A 20,455-nucleotide genomic window follows, 5' to 3' on the forward strand; every position below is an offset into this window, starting at 1 on the left:
CTTTACTTAGCAGGCGTTTCTCGTGCCTCACTTGGTGTGCTGGGGGCTGCGGTGGGCCTTGGGGGTTAGGAGATCCCCAGCATGGGGTGCCTGGCCTCGCGAAGCAGGCCAGATTATTCTGTATGTGGGAGAACAGACTGCCTGAGTCTCTGGACCTTCGTCTGAGCGGAATGCTCTCCATCTGTCCTGGTCACCTCGGACCACCTTAACACAGTACCACTGACTTGGGGGGCTTGAGCAACAGACGTTTGTCACAGCTCTGAGGCTGGAAGTCTAAGGCCAGGGTGCCAGCCTAATCGGTGCCTCGCGAGAGCCCTCTTCCCGGGCTTCCCCCTGTGTCCTCACGTGGCCGACACCGAGGGCTCTGGGCTCCCTCTTCTCGCAAGGGGTTCCCACTCTCATGTCCTCCTCTAACCCCAATTATTCCCTGAAGGCCTCGCTTCCCAATCTCATCACAATGGGGTTAGAGCCTCAGCGTGTGGATTTGGGGGGTGGGTATTGGAGACACAAACATCCAGTCTGTACCATCCCCATCATGGGAGAGCAGAGAGGGGAGCATTTTACAGGGGGGCAGAATGTCTAAGATTGACTTGTAGCTTCGCTCTTGAGGGGGTTGTGAATTTTCTGTTCTAGGCTTAGCGAAAGGCAAGTTCAGGGGTCCATTCCAAAGAGTGTTCGTCTGACCCCCTGCTGACTTGGAATGTGTGAGGTGGGGGAGGGCAAAGGTCTGGCATCGTGGGACCCCTGTGTCCCTCCTGGTTCTGCCCATTGCTTGCTCTGTGGCCTCGAAGAGATTGCTTCACCTCTCTGGGCCTCAGCGTACACATCTGATAGGTGGGCTGGGTCGGGCTTGGGCAATCTGAAGACAGAATGGTCCTGAGATGGCACAGAGTTTGTGGCTGTCTTCGCCTTGGGCAGAATGATGCCCTTCCCTCTCCTCACATCACAGCCAAGGCTGCACGACAGCCACAGAGCCTTCTTGGTTGGCACCATGAGAACGTTCGAGAGCAATCACGTTCACCCCCATAGATGGCTGCTCACTGCGAAGGCATTTTATCGGCCAGCCATTCCCACGTTAAGGTCCAGGGCTGCTGGGACTCTGCCGTTGCCCTCCTGGGCCCTGCTGTACCTGTCTGTGGCCCTGCCTTGGTCCAGTGAGCAGTGGGTCTGAATGTGATGAGAAGGAGGTCAGTCGGGAGAACGAGAGTCTGAGCCTTGAAGGAAGAAGGCCTGGGTTCAAATTCAGCCTTTAGCTCTGTGATTTCAGGCATGTTACTTTCCCCCTCGGTGCCTCAGTTTCCACACATGGATAAAACAGACTACCGTCTTAGAACAGTGCAAGGCCTAACAAAGATGGAGTTCAGTTCCCTGCGACGAAGAGAAATCCTTTGGCCCTGGAAGGCTCTCTTTCCAAGGAAGTAACTAAGTTTGAGTTCATTGTTTAAAAATTGACTCCTTCCAATCCAGCTGTGACCCCTGAAGTCCCTTCTATTTCAGAACTTCCCCTCCCTCTGTAAAGAAAAGAGTATACTGAGCTAATTGCTGGTATGAACCATATTGCAGGGAAAAAGGTTTATCCTGCTTAGGAGAATGCAGCTATTTTAAGGAACCTTTAGCACATTTTTATTTGCATCCACCTGCTGCAAGAAATCTCCATTGTGAACGAGCCTCCTTGGGGTAACCGTTCTCCTTGGAGATCAGACCCTCCGCTCAGGAGAAAGGGGGAGGGGTAGAGTGTACCAGGGGCAGGCCCTGCGTGGTGAGGTCGCCCCCCATCATTCTACCCTTCGTGGGCTTCCCTGATCGCCTCCCCTTGCTGCACCGCGGTTCTGAATTTGTGGAGACAGACCCGCACTTCCCTTTTAAATATGGGAGGAAGTTTCCTTTTAAAACAGGGCCCAGGCTGCAACGTCATGCAGGTGAAAGAGAGCGGGTTTATTGCAGCCTCTGGTGCTGCGTGTGGTAGACCTAACCTGCCAAGGCGCTCTTCTAATTACCCGTTGAGCTCTCTTGTTCTCAAGGTGTGAGTTAGTGTGTGCGTGTGTGCAGGTGGGCCGGGAGGTAACCTCCTGTTTATCAACATTTCCTCCTCCAGCCAGCCTGGAACTGGCCCTCAGGCCTCAGCTTTCAGAACACACCCTCTCTGCTTGGAGTCTAGAGGCTCCCGTTTCTACCTTGGCTGGGCCCAATGCAGTGGAGCCAGGCCCATGAGTGTGTGCGTGCGTGTGCGTGTGTTTGTATACGTGTGGAGTGTTGCGTCTGCACACATGTGCGTAGGGAGGTTTACGTGCATTCGTGTTTACATGTTTTGTGTGTGTGTAGGGCGTGTATGTGTGTGTGTGTGTACATGTATATGGAGTGTTGTGTGTGTATACACGTGTGTGCAGGGCGTGTCTCCAGAGTCGAGTAACTTGAGTGGCACTTAAAACTCCCCATCACCCACAGGGCAAAGTTCACCTCCTTGTTTTCCAGGCAGAGAAGGCTGAATTTGGCCCCAAATCAATCTTTATTTTCATCTCCTGCCAGTTCCTTACCAGGCACCCTGTGCCCCAGCCGCAGACAGACAGCCTTTTCTTATTGCCCAAAGGGCCCGTGATCGTGGGTACTTCCAGACCTTCGAGCGTGCCAGGGATCCCCCTTCTGTCCTCTTTCCTGGCCCAGCTCACATGCTGTGAAACCTCTGAGGCCTGCCCAGGCCTCGTCCTCCCTCCTGTGGGCTACTTAGCCTTCCGTGTGCTTGCACGACATGCTCACCGCCTGCATTGTTATATTTGATTTAATGTGTCCGTCATCCCAGCAGACGTCCTGCTACCTGAGAGCAGGTACAGAGTCTGACCCATCACCACACGCAGCACAGTGCGTGGCGGGGCGCCCGTGCTTGGTGCTGGTCAGAGCGACGGAGCGGACGTTCGTGTGGTGAGGCTAGAACAGCTGCTTGGCAAACAGTATCGACATCGATAATAGTACGTGTTTGTTGAGTGTTCGGTGCTGGGCCCCGTGCGAAGCACTTTACCTCCGTGAATGCATTTGATTCAAACCACCCTGGCAGGCAGGTGCTGGAATTATCCGCTGTTTTCAGCCGGGAACGGGAGGCTCAGGAAGGAAGAGCAAGTTTACTCCGGGTCGCTCGATTATACGCGGTGGGCCCAGGATGCTCACCGTGAAGGAGGGTAACCAGTTACCTACCACCCTGCTCCTCTTCTGGAAACCAGCCTCTCCTTGGCACTTCTTCCACGCGACGGCGGCTTTCCAGCTCCTCTTGCCCTGCTTTCCTGGGCACAGGAACCGCCCTGCCCGCCTGCCCTCCCACGGGCCCTAGGATCTTTGCACGGGATTTCCACGTGTGGTTGCAAGTCTGGGTCTCAGCTGAATGACAGAGCACAGGGTCCCCCACATGCCTGTAAGAGAATTCCTAAATTTGCTCCAAGCGGTATCCCCCCCCCCCCCCCCCCTCACCGGAGGCATACCTAGTGACTGCAGGGAGAACCCATCGTGACCTACATCAGAAGGAAGTGGGGCAGCCAGTCGGGGGGAGAAACACAGATGACGCTCGCTCGCCGTGAATAACGGTGTTGCAGAACATCACAGCCACCGGTCGGGGATGAAAGGCATTGATTGATAATAGAAGCTCACACTCATCCTCATTGTTATAAGTTAATAATTTTTCTGAGACCTCCTGAGGGGACCCCGCTGCCTGAGCAGGGAGGGGAGGGAACGGCGGCCCCAGGGGAAGGAGGAGTCCTGCTCTTCAACTGAGTCTAGAGCGAGCAGACTTCCCGGCTTCTTCCCTGGCGTCAGGGGGAGAGGGAAGGACACCCGAGAAAGGACGTCTCACTCTGGTGGCGGCCGCTCACTGTGGACACCCGGTGAGACGGAGCCCAGGATGCGGGGCCCAGACGGTCTCTGAGGTGGGAAGGAAGAACCGGGCTGGAAATCCGTTCAGGAGCCAGTCCAGCGGACTGCTTTCTCTTCGTCTGTTCTCCGTGGGCTTGGCGGCAAAGGGAACGAGGCTCCGAGCGGCAGGCCATGCATTCGTGCACGCGTTCATCTGTTTCATTAATGTTTATTGAGGGTCTGTGTCCCAGGAACCACGCGAAACGTTGGGGATATAGTGATGAGCAAAGGCTGTGTCCTACCCTCGCTCTCAGCCTGCTGGAGAAGACTGATGTCAGATGCTTATAATGTGGGCTAATAAAGTAGGGTAATGAACATCATTCATTCGTTCATTCATTCATTCAACCAACCCGCGGGTGCCGAGCACCTACTATGCTCTGGGCATTGTTCTAGACCAGCGCTGCCCAATATGGTAGCCGCTAGCCACATACGGCTGTTGAGAGTTAATTAAAATTAAACGAAATTAAAAGTTCGGTTCTTCAGATTTCAGAGACTCTATGGCCACATGTGGGTAGTAGCTCCTGTACCGGCCAGGATGGACACAGACCATTTCCATCGTTGTGGAAAGTTGTGTTGGGCGGGCTGCAAAGGTGAGGCGCTTGGAAAAGCTCTCTGCCCTCGGGGTTCCAGATCTAGCGGCTTTGGATACAGACCGGTGTGTGTTCGTTAGCAGACGGGGTGGTAGGTGCACAGATGGGGCTGCACGGAAGCAGGGCATCTGAGCCGAGCCTGGCCTAGAGGGAGGGATGTTTCAGTGAAGTCCGAGTCACGTGAAGAGGGTGGGGGGCAAAAGGGGCAGGGCCCAGCATCCCGGGAGGGAGGAACATGTGTCCAGGCCTGGCCATTAGAAGGAGGCCAGAGAGACCGCGTGGCTGGTTGTGGGCCCCACGTGTGTTGACTGGGCCATGCGCGAGGGGCCAGCTGAAGGCAGAAGAGACCGGGCCACACAGGCTCTCCTGGGACTTTCTGCCACCCCTGAGGCCGACCCTTCCCTGGGCGTGTGGGCAGAGGGTCCTGTAACCACATCGGCCAGACTCTTGGAAGGAAGGTCTGGTTCGAGGGGCCAAGGGTGTACATCTTGCTCAGGCTGAGCCCTGGGGACAGACTGCCCCGTCAGGCAACAGCTGAGGGTGGCAGATGGGGGATGGAGAGAGGAAGGAGGAGGGGGGAGGAGGTGCCTGCTTCGAGCTGTCTGCAGGGTCCAGACATGGGTGTCTGTCCTCTCAGTGTCCAAGAAAACAACTTGGGAAGCAGCCCCTGCTCCCCTTGTGGGACCGCAGAAGGAAGACAGCGGCAGCGGCTGTGATTCTGGGGCAGCCAGAGGGGATTCGACGTCTCCACCCGCCTGGGACTGGGTCGTGCCCTGGGGAAGAGGGGACACTGGGAGAGTCAGGCAGCCCGTTCAGCTCCGCTCTGTCCTGTCACTGGAGCAGCTCACGGCCACAGGTCCCAGCTTCCTTGTCTGCAGTCTGGTGACAGTAATGTCATCCTGTAGGGCTGCGGGGACAGTTTTGACATAATCAGAGCCACTGGCGTTCGTGGAGGGCTTACCTTGAGCCGGGCATTGTGTTGCATCCTTCACACTAGGATCTCTTACCAGAGACCCTCCTGACCCGTGAGGTGGCTCGTTCTCTGTGGGGGGTTGGGGGGGCGATACCCTGTTTGTGGAGGGTGTGACCTGCTAGATACCGGTAGCACCTGCCCCAGCGTGACACCCAGCAGCGTCTCTAGGCATCGCCAGATGCCCACGGCTGAGAGCCCCATTTTACAGACGGAGCCGGCTACCGTCCGAGCCGAACCGTGGCCATCAGGCTTCAAACTCAGGTCTGTGTGCCTGGGCTGGGGCACTCAGCCATGAACTCCATTTTACCTTTGGCCTGGGCGGAAGGAGCGCAGCCCAGGGCCAGGCACACAGTAGGTGGTCGGTGAGGCCTCTTCCCACGACGGAGCGCTAGTTCATTCAGTCAGAAAACCAGGCCCTTCGTGCCGGAAGCTCGCAGCGCAGGGTGGGGAGGGCGGGGCCCGACCCCCAGCCTGGCCCTGACTTACCTTACTTGCTGGCACACCACGGCCTGCTTGAGGGCAGAGGGAGCCGTTTGTACTTGACAGGCCACGATTAACCTCGCCCGGCTGGTAAATCATCCGAAGGACAGAACTTTCCCCTGGAAAATGCCAGCCTGGCCGACGCGGGCCGTTGTTTCACATCTGCACTTCCTCCCTCGGGCTTGGACGGCCCACCGGGTCGGGAGCCACGCAGAGGGCCGCCGCGAAATCGTGCCCAAGTAGATTAGTCTCTCTCTTCCCTGCCAGGGCTGGGCTGTGTGTGTGTGAGAGAGAGCGAGCGAGAGTGTGGTGGGGGTGTTGGGGAAGCAGCCCCGAGAGGCAGGCCTGAGGCCTCCTTGTTTGTTTACTGTCTTTGGAAACCACCATCAGTGATGCAATCATCCCCAGAGGGCAGAGGTGGCAAGGACTGGCCTTTGCCAAACCTGGCACTCTGGGCCTGGAGCAGGGCACGGGGTGCCGACTGGCTCCCTCGTCCCCTCTATGTCGAGAAACCGTGCATGTACACACACGTGTGCATGCACGCTCATATTTAACACGTGCCTGCATGAGCTCTGTGTGCACGCGCGCACACACACGTGTGTGCACCTGTCTGTGCGTGTGCGTGTGTAAGTGTTGTGGTGTGTGATGTGACCCACCCGCGCCGTGGTTGTAGGGCCGAGGTCATGTCCTCCAGGCACCTGGCATGTGCCGATGTTGGCCCTTCTCCTTCGCCTCTCCTTTTCATACGCAGCGGATACACAGCTGGGTTGGACGCACAGCTTTGCCTGTTCCTCGCTGTGACCTGAGGCCAGTCACGTGCGCGGAGTCTCAGTGTTCTCCTCTGTGAAAGGGGAGAGTTAAGGCAGCTGCGGGAGGTTGCAGTGAGGTCCACGGGTGACCGGGGTGCACCTGGCTGGGGGCCGGGCTGGGAGAGGGCAGGCCATAGATGGCTTGTCCCCCAGCTTGGGGAGGCGTGGCCTTGCCCACGGGGGGCTCAGGAGAACAGTGGGGGCTCTGGCTGCTTGCTGCTCTTGACCCTGAAAGCTTGGCGGCATCGGGTAGGACTGCATAGGCGGGTCTCATCCTACCTTCTGTGTTCTTGGTGTGGTTAGTCACATAGCTTCTGGTGCCAGGGGAGGCCTGAACTCAGTGGGGATTTCGTGCTCCTATGGCTTGCCTGGTCAGAGTTAGAAATTACTAGAAGGCCAAGGTCAGGGGCTCCAGGGACCCTGGTTTTGCTCAGTGGTGACCACCACACTGTCATTCTTACATGAAGCTGCCGCCCTTTTCTGTGGTGACAGCCCCCGGCATTCTCCCTGTTTGCCCAGGAGAGGACAAAGAATCCCACTCCCATTTTGTGCACACTGCGTGCCCCCTCCCCCCAGCTCCATCAGATAAATCCAGAGGGTTCTCAGTAACCACGGACAACGGAAAGCGAAGAAAATAGGAGTATTTTCTCTGCCTTGCCACTGTTTTCCGATTAGTCACTCCTAACTAATTAGCAAGTGACAAATGGGACAATAAAGCTCTGAAAATATCCATCGACATCCTAGAATCGCAGCCACAGACATGGCAGAGGGCCTGGCCAAGAAGCAGAGAGGGGGGAAGACATCTGTGGGAGGCAGGCACGGAGGTCCGAGGCGCTCTGGGCATGTCAGGAAGGTGGCTGCAGGTGGGCCTGAGAGACACGCGTGGGACATGTGCGGGGGGTGCGGGAAACTCCCCCCCCCCCACACACACACACTGTCTGCGAGAAGTGGTTTCCCGTCACCATCATCCAGGGACACAGGTGGACGTCTCCCGTCCGGTGTGGAAGTTGTCAAGGGGACCTTGGGGACTGTGTCGGGGCCTCTGGCCAGGGTGGCCTCTCTCTGAAGGCAGCTGAGACCCCTCAGGTGGACAGTGTGTGTGGGGGCGGGTGTGTGTGTGGGCGGCAGCCGCTGCTTCCGTAGCCGGGTCCCCCCACGCCTTCTCAGGACGGCTGAGGTGGTGCCACGACATCGGGCAGAAGATGCTTTCTGGCAGCTCTGTTGACATGTCCGTGGAGGGTCCGTGGGGACCCGCTCCACATGGGCGGCACGCGGGGGGCTGGGTGGCGGTTGTCTCAGCAGGACATGCAGCCCCCCTGCCCCGCGAAGCCCCAGGATTCCCGGGGTGCTCAGCGTTGCGGTGCCGTCCTTTGGCCTTGGAGGCCCCACGGAGGTGTCTCATGTCACGTCCTCTCATGTTTGTTCGGCCACAGCCCGTCCTGTCACCATGGCTTGCCTTCAAGGGGGCAGGAATCTCCATCCCTCACCTACTGGGAAGGAGGAGGCAACTCAGCGGCCGTTGTCTCATGAAGGTAGGTTCCGTGGGGCTGATTGTCACCGGCCGGGGAGCCCGAGAGTGCCCTGCAGGGCACTGTAGTTTCCCGTGGCTGGTATGACAAATTCCCACGAACTTGGAGGCTTAGAACCACACCAGTTTACTGTCTCACAGTTCTGGAGACCAGAAGTCCGACATGGGTCTCCTGGACTAAAACCAAGGCATCAACGGAGCCGTGTCCCTTCAATTTTCCCAGCGTCCACAGGCCGCCCGCGTCCCCAGGCTCACGATGGCACTGCTCCCGCTCTCCGCCTCTGCCCCTCCTCCCTCCCTCTTACAGGGACCTTCTGAGGCTATGGAGCCCACGGGGTAGACCAGCATCACCCCCGTCTCGGCAGAGCCCCGCTTGCTGTGGCAGGCCCCGTATTCACAGGTTCTGGGGATTCAGATGTGGACACCTTGGGGGGCCTGGGGGGGCGTGGTTCTGCTGGCCACAGCGGGCCAGCCCTGGCACAAGAGACCCAGATCCCTCCCGCCCCCACGTGTCCCCCCATTTCCACCAGACATTGTGCCGGGGCCAGGGGTGACTAGGTCCCAGCCCTCACAGAGTTTCCAGTCCGTCCCAGAGGGGAGGCCGACGTGAACGGGAGTTTCCACGGGCAGGCGAGTTTTATCGGGTGAGCCGGTCTCCTCCTCCAGGGCTGCGGGAAGCGACTCGTCAGCTGTGGTCTGAGGGAGGAGGAGGGTGAGGGAAGTCAGCTGGGAGCACAGACCTGCAGATGGGTCTTGGCACCCGGGGCCTGAACTCCCTGTTGCTGGAAATCCCTCCTCGTTTTTGTCCGCCGTGGTGGCGCCTGCTCTGTCCTCGGACCCTCTGTCCGCTGGTTTTCTGGAAGGTGGGAGGGGTCGGCTCCCTCCCTGCCCTGGTCTCTGGCCCAGCGGCCGTGCCTCCAGGAGGCTGCCTGGACGTGGCTGCAGCGATGTGGGAAATAGGACCCAGGACCATATTTGCAAAAGCAACAGAGTTGAAAGCTGGGCGGGCAGGCTGGGTTCAGCTGTTTGCACTGGGGGAAGCACTGGCCTCAGAGATGCCTTCTTCCTCCTCCGGCCAGAAAGGGAGGTTGTTTCAGACTCTCTGATGAGGAGCATCTATTCCAAACAAACCCTGCTGCCCGTCCGGTGCCAGCCTGGAACAGGGGAGGCGACTGTGACACGCCGGGCCGCCCCTTCACGGCGGTGGGTGAGGTTGCTCAGGCCAGCGCTGGGGGTGGGGGTGGGGGGTGGGGAGCAGGACCTCAAGTCCAGCCTTGAGATAAAAGCCGGGCACGCTCCGCTGGCTGCGGACACACCTCCCCTCCCCGCCCCGGAGATGCCATTGTGTCTTGTCTTTCCCGCACCCTCGCCTCTCGCCAGAAGCTGTAGGTCGCACGGCCAACGTTCTTCTCTCGGGTGGAAAAAATCAGGGAATGAAGTACGAGCTTCCGATTAGCAGAGACAGAAAAATCACCGGCGGGGGGGGGGTCCCTGTGCTGCGGCCTCCCCAGGTCCCCTTGCTGTCACATGCCCGCCCTCCTTGGCCTTCCAGCACCCTCTGGGCTTTGGACGCAGTGGGCAAGGGCGTCCAGTGGGCTGTGAGCAGCAAGGTGGGTTGCCACGTCATACTCGGTCCTGGGCCGGGAGGCGGAGGCTGCCTCCCCAGCTCGTGGGTGTGACGCGGCCCCCTGAGCGTGCCACTTGGGAACCGAAGTAAATAGTTGCTAAGTTAATTGTCTTCCTTGCTGAGCTCAGCGAGGGCAGAGACCCTAGGACATGATCGGCACCCAGTAAGTGTGTACGTTGAGTGGAACCTACCTTTGCTGTAAGAATTGAGTTTTACCTCTGAATTAACCAGTTCTAGGTGTGTAGTTTGACCTCAGAGGAAATACCCTTCTCTTCCAAAGGTATTTCTACCTACTGTTCTGTAACTGAGCTCATTTAATGCAAAGAGAAGCGAAGGAGCAGGGGGATTCAGAGAAATCTCCTGCATCAGCTGGATGTACAGCCGACTAGTGGTAGTAAGTGGGGCATCTGTTCCACTGCTTTCCACAGCTGTGCCCGGGGCAGACATCAGTAATCAATCACCACTCTTTCCACCTGAGCCCCGATGAGGCTGCAGAATCCTTCACAACTCACTTCCAGGAAGCCACCTCCAGGCATCTGAGAGGTCTGCAAAATCCCGAGTTGGCAGACAGGTCCACGGAATCTAATGCATCTCATACCTTCTACCCGGATTTCTACTCTGACTCAGGACAGTCGCCGTACTGTCTTGTTTTCTTCATTCCCTAGCATCAACAAGTGTCTGTCCTGCAGCCGCTTTACGGGCCAAATAACCCTGGTCAGGCCACTTCATTCTTCCGTGGCGCTCAGGCCCTTGTCTGTAGATTGGAGGGAATCGTACACCTGGCAAGACTCCGACTCCGTGAGACCCAAGCAAAGCACAGAACGCTTAGCACAGTGCCCGCTAGCACCTAGTGGCACTCAAGAGACCACCACAGCCTTAAAATACCTTTGTCCCCCATCTGGGGCGGGGGGGGGGGCAGATTGAGCCCCTGGCCGCAGGTGGTGCTGGGCTGGAAGTGCCCAGGGGTGCCCAGCCCTTCCCAGAGGCAGTAAGCGTTCCCCAGCCTCTGGCAAGCCCTCCTCAGCAAAGTCCTGCAACGGGAGGGCCACCCTCTCTTGCCCTGGTGCCTCACCCCTGCATTCACAGTCCCAGGGGTCCACCCCAGGGGGCCTCGTCTCAGGTCTGCCGCATCCAGCAAAAAGCCAGAGCGAGAAGAAAGCCTGTCATTTCCCCTCTTGCAGAAATCCACAAGAAGTATTTCCAATGTTGTCATAGTTATAATAAGCAGCAGGCATCATCCAGGGTGGGGAAACGTGACGGAGCAGTGCGGAAAAAAATACCCTTGGTTCCTTTATCTCCAGAGTGGTCTCTGTGGCTCTGGAGAAATCAGGGTTCCCCTGGGCTTAGGTGGGAACAGTTTTCTCCTTTCTGACTTAGCTTGAGGGCACAGAACTACACCCCAGTGGGGGACACACAGACCTGGTGACCGTACGGACTTGCGAACATGGCTGCCAGGCCTCCCCAGGCCACGTCGGGGGTGGGGGGGCGGTCCTCAGGCAGATCCAAGGCCCTGGGCCCCTCTGTGGCGCCTGCTGCTGTTACAGGCAGCTGGTCAGGGGCGTTACCTGGGCAGGTGTGTTTCGTCTTCCTTGCCTCTGCCAGTCCCTGTTTGTCCCTGGGTTCAGATCCCTCTGCCTTCTCCAGAACTCCACGTGCCCGACGTTGCTTCAGGAGCTCCCATAACCATGATTTCGTGTCAGGAGCCCGGCCACCCTGGCAGTGCACGTATCTACCAACCCTACGTTGCTAGACTGGCTCTCAGAGGGCTGAAGCCACTGGCCTGAGGTCACACAGCTCCTAAGTGACAGAGCCAGAATGTGCCCCCAGTCCTCTGATTCTGGTGCATGTGCAGTGGGGCCGTGCGTGTGGCCTCCTCACGACACACATTGGCCCTTTGCCAGAACTTTGCCTGGATGAATAAATAAAACCAGCGGTAGGGAAGAAACTCAAAAATTAAGAGGCCAGCAGTATGAAATCTGGGAGGTAGATTTGACGTGGGTCATTGTTGAGAGAAGGACTGCCTTCCTGGCCCTTCCCTGCAGCCCCATGGCCTTAGAACAGCTGTCTCCGCCTCGCCGACCCTCTGCCCCTGTCCTGCAGGGGTCCCGGAACCCCCCTCCTGCCCTGATCTGTCCGTGACCATGCACGCTAGAGCCGGTGAAATCGCTGGGGGGCAATTATTGCCACTGGGGCTGTCCTGAAGGGGGGGCCTGATTCCTGCCAAGTGATTGTTCCTCCTGGACCTTGTTTTCCTCACCTCTGACGCGGTTCAGCAGTAAAATAAATGTCTACAGCTGGGAACCACGAAGGTAACAGCCAGGAGGTAAACCTTGTCACGCAGTAAGTGCTTAATAAATAGGAGCTTCTTACTGGCTGTCCTTTATTTCTCTTACGACTTGAGTACAGTCCCTGCCAAATAGAAGCATCGTCTCCTCTGCCTTCAGCCTTTGTTTCCCTGAAAAACGCAGACCCGGCGAGGAGCCGGGAATCCAGCTGGGGAGGCATCTCGTTGGGGTCGGAACTTGGGCTCCGGAGTCACACCGGCCACACACGTCTGCACATCTGTGACCTTTGGCAAGCCGCATCCCTGGTCTTGGCCTCGGTTTCCGCGGCTGGAGGACGGGGGGTCATTTTGCTACCGCCCCTGTGGTCTCTTTCACAGTCTCACCAAAACCTCGTCAGGTGCCGCGGCCCAGCGTCCGGCACGCCGTGGTGCCCAGTGAGGACTGTTCTTGGCAGGACGTTGCGGATATCTTGGTGGACGTCGTTGCTGCCAGTCTCGTGTGTGTGGAGTGCGTATGTGTGCGTCCGCGTGTGCGTTTGGGTCGGGGAGGGGGCGCTGCCCGTCAGAGCCCTTCTCTGGGAAGGGAGTCACACTCTTCCCGCCCTTCTCCAAGAGCCCCCGCTTGGCCAGAGCCACCAGGCGGCGTCATCTGGAGGGTCAGGAAGGTGTGGGTCTGGCCTGGTGCTGCCCACCACTGGGGCACAGCCCTTCCAAGGAGGCAGGGGCTGCCTGGGGGCTGGGAAGACCCTGCTGTGGCGTCTCCACTATGGCCCTGCCTTCCGATACAACCCGGGCCAGGGACCCGAAGAGCGAAGCCGGCCCCTTACCTGGCCACAGCTCACCTTAGTGTGCCGTCAGAGGCCCATTCTACCTGCTGGACCCCCCGCCCCCCGGGGGCTGGGATGCCTCAGGGAGCAAGGCAAATGCAGCTCAGTACGGACGGGCCAGCGGCTGGCCAGGGACACAGGCGTTGAATGTGTTAGAAGGGGACGTCTGCTCTAGAAGCTGTCCGTGGCCTTCGGTTGCTCCTACCCTTTGGCCGGATACCCTTTGGTACCCTTTGGCTCCTACCCTTTGATGGATAATGCTGCGGTGAACGTGGGGGCGCGGCTACCCCCTCGGGTCCCTGCTGTCGACTCTCCTGGGCAGGTGCCTGGGGTGGAGCTGCTGGCTCAGTGGCAATTCCGTTGTTGAACTTGGGGGGGAATCTCCTAAGCGGTTTCCCGCAGCGGCTGCCCCGTTTTGCATTCCCACCACCAGCGCACAAGACTCCGGGGCCTCCGCACCCCCTCGGCTTGTTATTTTCTGGTCTTCTTGTAGTAGCCACCTCGATGGGTGTGGAGCGTCCTCTCCTGGTGGGTTTTGATTCGTGGTTACCCCGGGGCCTGGCTTACCTGGTTACCCTGGCGAATGGGGAGCTCGTGTGTAATGGGGACCGGGTTTCAGGTTGGGAGGGTGAGAAGGTTCCAGAGATGGACGGTGGTGGCTTTGGCACAACAGTGGGGAAGGATTTAATGCTGCTGTGCGGTACGTTTAAAGATAGTTAAAACCGTAAACTTTACATTACGTCTATTTGACCACAATTTTTTAATGTTTATTTATTCATTTTGAGAGAGCAAGAGAGAGCATGAGCAGGGGAGGGGCGGAGAGAGAGGGAGACAGAATCCCAAGCAGGCTCTGCACCGTCAGCACGGAGCCCGATGTGAGGCTTAAATCCGCGAACCGTGAGATCATGACCTGGCCAGAATCGAGTCGGATGCTTAACCCACTAAGGCATCCAGGTGCCCCACCACGATGTTTTTAAAAAAGGGGGTACCCCATTGGAGGAACCCAATTTGAAGGGTGTTCTGTAAAACCCCTGAGCAGTGTTCCTGAAAACTGTCAAGAACCTCAAGGGCAAAGAAGGTGGGAAACTGCTCCAGACTAGAGGATGCCAGGGCGATACGAGGACACGTGTGATGTGGCATCTGGGCTGGGACCCTGGGGCGGGAGAGGGGCCCTGGGTGGGGGACGCAGTGACGTCCAAACGGTGCGTCCAGGTCAGCCGGTACTCCGGTACCAATGCCGGTCTCTTGGTTGTGACCAGTGCTCCAGGGTCGTGAAGATGTTAACGTGAGGGGAAATGGGGTGACAGTGTAGCAGAAGTCGCCAGAAGTCCCTGTGCTGTCTTTGCAGCTTAAAAAAAAAAAAAAATTCTTAAACAATCTGAAAATAAAGTTTGAAAGAAGAGGGGTAAGCGTCTGGTCTGAGTGGGGGAGGTCAGGGAAGGGCCCCACAGAACGCTGCTTCTGCGTCAGGGCTTGATGGTGGACTGAGGCCAACCTTGCGTGGGGCGGGGGGTGGGGGAGGTGAACAGGGGCAGAGGCACCCAGCCCACCTGCTGAGGGCAGCGCCCCCTGGTCACTCCTCCTCTGCTTTCCGTCACTGGGAACCTGACCACTTCAGGTGTCTCACGGAAGGTGGAGCGGCACGGTGTTTGTATTTTTGTGACTGGCTTAGCGCACGTAGCGCTGTGAGCATCCAGCCCACTCTCTTCGTCCGGTCACCTCCCCGCAGACCCTTGGGTTGCTTCCGCCTTTTGGTCGTTGTGAATAATGCTTCTGTGAACAGGGATGTTCGAATGTCTCTCTGAGATCTTGGGTCTCCACCCAGAAGTGGGATGGCTGCATCATATGGTAGTTCTATTTTTAATTTCTTGAGGGATCTCCATACCGGTTTCCAAAGCGGCTGCGTTCTTTTACCTTCCCACGAGCCGCGGGGAGAGGCCGGGGATCCTTCTCGACACCACCCTCCGCCCAGGCCCGCCCCCCACCACAAGGAGCGATCTGGCCCCAAATGTCAGCAGTGCTAAGGCGGAGAACCCTGGACGTGAGCGAGAGAGGGGTGGAGGGAGACCCAGAGTGAGTTTGCAGGGGCGGAGCTGGGCCCGTCCAGGCGTGCTGCCATGAACGCTGTGAGGAGCATGTCCTAGAAGAAGAAGAAGCACAATCATTGCCGCGGCGGAAGGGACCCCAGGAAGGGACCCGCGGGAAGTGCCTTTCTTGCGTTCTCTTCTTTAAACCCGCACCGCCGTGAGGGTGGCCGAGAATGTGTTGAAAGCGGGCCGCCCGCAGTAGGTCCTCAGGAACCCGAGCTCGCTTTCCTTGCCCATCACAGACTCACGGCCTGCAGACTGGGACCCTGCTCCCCCGTGTACTTTGTCCTTCCGTAAGCGAGGCACAAACACCGGTGGTCAGGCCAGCAGATAAGGCAGCCGAACACACACAGCCCCTCCCGGCGGAACTTGTGTGGCCCGTGGCTGTGAGCGACGGGGTGGGGTTACCTGGCAACCGGGCCCACCGCCAGTTCTGCCCACCGCCAGCACCCCCACCCCGGCCACCAGGAGACTTGCTTCTGTGTGGGGTTCCCGGCTTGGCACCCAAGGCAGGGCATGCTGGGCAGCGGAGAGGGTGTTGTTCCTTTGTGGTTCCATAATCAAAGAGACACCAGGCCTGGCCCTGAACACGATTGACTGGGTTTGGGGAAAGAACGACGAAAATGTATTATTACTGTAGCAGTCGTGGTTGTATTATTGAGTACCTGCTATGTGCTGGGTATCTCGCTCATGATTCTTTTGTTCGTCTGTATAGAGGGCCTGCTGTGCGCCCGGCCAGGGCTATTCCGGGCACAGGAGATACAGCAGTGAGTGTGACAGGCAAAGTCTTTGCTTCCGCAAATCCTATATTCTGGTAAGAAGAGAGAATAAATATGTGAACAAATACATAGCATTTTAAGTAGTCATAGGTATTTTTGAAGAAACGTGGCAGGGGGAGGTGAGGCACAGTAGACTCAGGGTGTCATTTCCTGGGGTCAGGGAGAATATTGGAACAGAGCCTTGAATTAGGGGACCCAGTTGTGAAGACATTTAGGGGAAAGTGTGTGTGTGCAGTGGGTGGGTACAGCATGGGCAAAGGCCCTGTGGCAGGAGCAGGAGTGGCAGGTTTAAGCAACTGCAAGGAAGCCAGTGGGGTTGGAACAGAATGGGTGAGAAAGAAGGTGGTGAGAGCCAAGACCAGAGAGAGTGGGGGTGGGCAGGTCACGGAGGATCTTGCAGGCAATTACCAGGGCATTTGGTTTTCTTCTGGGTGAGAAAGCAGTCGTTGGAGGGTTTTGAGTAGAGGAGGGACACAATGTGACTTTGGCTTTACAAAGCATCCCTCAGGGGTGCCTCGGTGGCTCAACTGGTTAAGCGTCTGACTTCAGCTCAGGTCGTGATCTCACTGTTGGTGAGTTCGGGCCCCGCGTCAGGCTCTGTGCTCACAGCCCGGAGCCTGGAGCCTGCTTTGGATTCTGTGTCTCCCTCTCTTTCTGCCCCTCCCCCGCTCGTCCTCTCTTCTCTCTCTCTCTCTCTCAAAGAAAGACATTAAAAAGTTTTTTTAAAAACGCATCCCTCAGCTGCTCGATGGAGAATAGTCTAAAACTCTGATCCGACGATTGTTAGCCATGTGTGGCCATTTAAATTTAACTGGGCACCTGTAAAGTTGCAAACTGAGTTCCTCGGTCATGGTTGCCACCTTTCAGGCACTCGCTAGCCGGTGCGGATAGCGAGCATTTCCGCCATCCCAGTAAGCCCTCTCGGGTGGTGCCGTCTGAGGGAGGCCAGTGTGCCCGACAGTCCAGGCAAGAGGTGAGGCTGACACTCGGCCTCTTGGTCTCACGGGCGGAGGCTGTGACGGTGGTCAGTCTCGGCGCTGATCTGGAGGCGAAGCAGCCAGGACTTGCCCGTGGATCGGACGTAAGAGTGCAGAGTGGGCAAAAAGCCAAGGGCAGCTGGGTGATTGCTGGCTGGAGAGGCCGTCACCTCGTAGCTCACCTGACTGAGCACATGATGTGCGCCAGGCACAGGCCGAGCGCCGTCCGGGCCTCCTGGAACCCCCATACCAGTCCCGTGTTACAGCAGAGCCAGTGGGGCCCCCGCGGAGGGGTGTGAGCTACAAGGCCAGCCTGCTCAGGGTCCAAGCACCAGGATTCCAACCCCGGTCCTCTCGCTCTGTTCACAGGGCACGCCTCATGGCACTTCGCTCGGAAGCCATCCATGAGGTGCCAGACCCTCCCGCCCCCAAGCGAATTCATCAGGGACCAGCCTGTAGTGCTGGCCATTCTCGGCTCTTGGCCCCGGGCGGTGGCCCCGTGAGAGTGGGTCACGTGGTGAAGCAGGGCTGCTGGAATGCCCGCCCCTTCCCAGCGACGCCCTGCCCGGTCTCGGGCAGACTAGCCCAGCTGGCCTTCTGGGAACCCTGCGTGGCTCACTCCTCAGTCCGGGGCCAACTCTGCGAGCGCCAAAGGGCTCCAAGTTCATATCTCACAACAGTTCTGTGAGGGAGGTGGGCATTTCCCCCATTTTCCAAATGTGGAAACAGGCTCAGAGAGGTGCAGTCACTTGCTCGAAGTCACACAGCCGTGATGTAGGAGGGGTGGAATTTGAACTTAGAAAGTCCTTGCTCTTCGTCACTAGGATCTGCGGCCTCAGGGGGAAGCACTGGCGGGCAGGGCCTCCGTGGAGAGTCACGCGGTTGTCATTTCAGACCTTGTCACGGCCATGGGTTGAGTGGGCTGGAAATGCATGTGCCCTGGCAAGGCGCTGACCCCTCCAGAGAAAAGGGCTTCTCGTTCTTTGCACAAAGATTCCCCAGCTCGCCAGGCCGTGGCCTGAATTGTCTAAGAGGTGGGGCTCCTTTTCTAATTCCCACAGCCTGGCTGGCCCCCCTGCATGGGGGACACAAGGAACTAGTGAGAACACCGTGAAGCCTGGAGGGCTGGCTGGGGAGGCATCTTGGCTCAGTGGTCATGAGTTTGTGTCTTGGAGCCCACAGTGCTGGGTTCAAATCTCGGCATGGCCTCTTTTGCCTCTGTGATTCACGCAGCTCGTGAATTTCTATAAGCTGCAGTTTCCTTTGTGTTGTTATAAAGGGAATGTTGGTAATAATAACATCCTCCATCTGGTAGGGCAGCCCCTTTCCGTGCGACTGGCTGCATCTGCCCCACTGCAAGTTTTTTGGAGATTCAGACTCTCAGACCCTACCCTCCTGCACTATAGTCTGGATTTTGACAAAACTCTCCAGGCAGCCCGTCGGCACATTCAACGCGAGAGGCCGTGGTGTGGACTGAACAAGGTGATTCAGGCACCGGCGAGCACAGGTAGTACGCTCCTCTGGGCGGGCACCTTCTGTCTCCTTGGTAGCTGTGTAGTCTTGAGCTGCCGGCCACGTACTCTGAACTCTCGTTATCACAGTGCTTGGTGGTGCACAGATGAGGCGCCCTGGAAAACAGATCGATGCCTGGAAAAGCTTCCAGGTGAGTCGATGCTATCTGACCATTTACTGCACCTTGAAGAGCTAGGCTTCCAGGGCAGACCACAAGCTGGAGACCGGTGCTGCTGCCCTGCCTTGAGGGCAGAGCTCCACGTCCTGCACTGGAAGAACCGCATACCCCCCGAGCCCATGGCCCGAGGGCCAGCCACATGGTCGGCCAGCCTCTCCTTGCAGTTTTAGGGCAGATCGATAACGGTTTGAAGGAGCCCCGGGCTGGGGGGTAGAGGAGCAGGGGGCTCTCACATCTCGCTGGAGCCCAGGTTTCGATTGGCTGAGTAAATCTCCTAGGGGAGGAAAGAACACAGAGCTCACACAGGCGAGGGTGCAGGTTGGCTCGAGAGGGGCCGCGAGTACAGATGTGTTTGCAGTGGGCCTTCGTCAGTGTTGCCCTCTGCACACCACCCCCCTGCCTTAAGTCACCTTCCTTGGGAGAGCTCTCCTAAGACATGTTCATGAAGACTTCCACAGGGCAAGCCTTTTAAAAGTGCGCGTGTGTATCTTTGCATGTGCGTGTTATACATCTGATGCTCTTGGAGCAGAGGTAACTCCACCCCGCTGTTAGAGAAGAGTCTCATCCCCATGGACTGCGGTTCTGAGCCCCTTGCTGGCATCCCTGGGGGCTCACGGGGGCCAGGGATGACGAAGACGAGGAAAAGGAGCAGAGCCCGCTGAGACCGGCCGCTCTTGACCGTGAGTGTAGCCGGCAGCACGGGCATCTGTTCCAGGAGCGTCGTTCCTGGGTAGGAGCAGCAGTGGTTGGGCTGCTCAGTATTTTACGTAAGCAAACCCTGGGCACCCGGGGGGTACAGTCGGCGAAGCATCCGACTCTTGGTTTTGGCGCAGGTCATGATCTCACAGTTCGCGAGTTCAAGCCCCGTATTGGGCTCTGTGCTGACAGCACAGAGCGTGCTTGGGATTCTCTCTCTTCTCTCGCTGCCCCTCCCGTGCTTGCGCTCTCTCTCTCTCTCTCAAACTAAAATAAGAAACAAACTTCAAAAAAACTTAAGGGACGCCTGGGTGACTCAGTCGGTTGAGCGTCCGACATCAGCTCAGGTCATAATGTCACAATTTGTGGGTTCGAGCCCCGCGTCGGGCTCTGTGCTGACAGCTCAGAGTCTGGAGCCTGCTTTGGATTCTGTCTCCCGCTCTCTCTGCCCCTGCCCTTCTCACGCTCGTCTCTCTCTCTCTCAAAAATAAATAAATATTAAAAAAAAAAAATAAGCCAACCCTGGTAATTCTGATGTCGGTGACTCTGCAGACCACACTCGCAGAAATTGGGCATTGGGGTGAGAATCAGCAAGTCGGGCACATACTAGGTGCTCAGTCAACACTTGACGAGTTGTAGGTCTGTGTGTAGGAATGAATAAAACATAGAAGAGCTCATGGACGAATGTGCAGAAGAAGAGTTTGCGAGTGACAATATGCCGAAGGAGGGTGTCTGAGAAGGAGGGAACGCACGTGTGGCCGGGCGCGTGGATGAGGTTGGGGTTCCAGGACAGTGGGGGAGGGGCAGGGCCTCCCGAGTGGGTTAAGTGAAGGGCGGTGCTCTGGTGTGTCTGGTGAGGGCCCGAATGTTCCAAGCGGGAGCTCGAGGCGTTCTCCCCGAGGATAGGCTGGGTTCTGGGAGCGGGGTAGAAAGGGGACCGTTATTGTGGAATCTCTATAAAGTCCCTGCGGGGACCAGGGTCAGGGCAGCAGTGTGAACCTTAACCCAGAGTCTGGGCCCCGTCTGGGCCTGGAGAGATGCCTTTGACTCCACAGCCGACCTTCCACAGGGAAGTTTGTTCTTTTGGGTGCCGTTGGGCTTACTCTGAGGACGGGAGCCTTTCTCCCTCGTCTTCACTGCGGAAACCCCTGCGCATCCCGCGAGACCCACCGAGGAGTGCTGCCTGAGCGTGACCTTCCCCGTTCTAGGTGCGG

At 57.8% G+C, this 20,455-nt stretch overlaps 1 protein-coding gene across 1 annotated transcript in view; it reads left to right on the top strand.

Annotated features, from left to right (window-relative positions):
* The window catches only part of CMIP (c-Maf inducing protein), a 232,581-nt gene that overhangs the window by 82,867 nt on the left and 129,259 nt on the right, over positions 1 to 20,455 (top strand). The gene's annotated exons all lie outside the window — the stretch shown is intronic.

This window comes from Panthera pardus, unplaced genomic scaffold (assembly GCF_024362965.1).
Source record: "Panthera pardus isolate Hobbes unplaced genomic scaffold, ASM2436296v1 HiC_scaffold_19, whole genome shotgun sequence".
In the NCBI taxonomy this organism is placed as follows: Eukaryota; Metazoa; Chordata; class Mammalia; order Carnivora; family Felidae; genus Panthera; species Panthera pardus.